Source organism: Galeopterus variegatus, unplaced genomic scaffold (genome assembly GCF_000696425.1).
Source record: "Galeopterus variegatus unplaced genomic scaffold, G_variegatus-3.0.2 Scaffold2685, whole genome shotgun sequence".
In the NCBI taxonomy this organism is placed as follows: Eukaryota; Metazoa; Chordata; class Mammalia; order Dermoptera; family Cynocephalidae; genus Galeopterus; species Galeopterus variegatus.
The window spans coordinates 82,372-83,703 of NW_007728796.1; positions in this window are offsets into that span (position 1 = coordinate 82,372).

The window sequence follows — 1,332 nt, forward strand, 5'->3', positions numbered from 1 at the left end:
AGGAGAAACTAAGTCACAACAAAGTCATATGCATTTATGTTACAAAGAGGTCATGGCACTATCTCCAGAAAATGGAACAATTTTGAGGCTAGAAACAGCACTTGTTCAGAAATTGCTTAAGCTCATCCTGGCTTGTAATGTTTGGAAGTAGGGTCGAAAACCTGGCTACCACATAGATATTTAAAATATTCTAACTCAGAGCACATACCACATCGACTGTTAAAACCACTTAAACTGTGATTTCTACTGACAGCCCACTAGCTAACAGGGCAACTGTATTCTGCATGTTGTCAAAGTTCATTTCAGGGCTAGTGACTCTTTCTCATCAACATCACATACAAGTGATTTAAATTGTACCTGCACATTAAGAATGTGAAGAATGCCAAAGTTTAGAAAGGTCTCCTTTTAACACCCTTTTATTTTCTAAGAGGTCTGGAAGCAAGTGATTGTTTTCACAAACCTGACCTAGTTTATTCTTAGACTGACTCTTCAAAGTCAGGTCAGGGGCTGGAGTGGATTGTCTGGCTCCATATTTTGTTGCTCTAGACAGATATCCACCTTACCAAGGAAAGAGGCTAGAGTGGAATTTGGGGCAGCCTTCATCACAGAATGGTGTAGAACAAAATTTGGTGTAGAAAACTGTTGCCTTGGCTATCTTCCCATGTCTCAACTTTCCCGACCCTTTACCACAGGGTTCTGTGTCCTTGTGCCTTATACAAGTAACTTGACCTTTCTGTTTTTCAGGTTTTTAACCCATAAAATGTGGGTAACTGTAGTACTATCTCCTTCATGGGTTTGTGGTGAGGTTTAAAGTGGTTAATACATAAAGCATTTAGAAGTGTGCCTGACGCATCTCAAACAACACATAATATAACATAAGTGTTTGGTGTTGCTTCTGCTGCTGCTGTTCTTGTGGTGGTTGTGGTTACAAACCTTACCTTGGACATTCCAGTACAATAACCAGAATGCATCCTTTTTATAGCCCAATGGGTTTTCTGCCTAAAAACCCAAGCAATTACCAAAATCATAATATAATTGGAAGGACAAGGACTTTGTAGTTAGATAAGCATGGGTTTAAGCCACCACTTTGTATTGTTAAGTAAGGGCCTGGGTGTTTTTATTCATAACATTTTACTGGGTTCCAAGTCCTGCTGAAATCTATTTATGGACTTTATAAGGATCCAGGTCAAGAATTTCCACTCTGAGTGCTAAAGTAGAAATGAGAATAGAGATAAGGACAGGATAAGTAATGAATTAAGACAGGGAAAACATATATCTTCAAGGAGCTATTCAATTCCTTAATTCTCTGACTCTTTTTTTTGAATGCTCAGG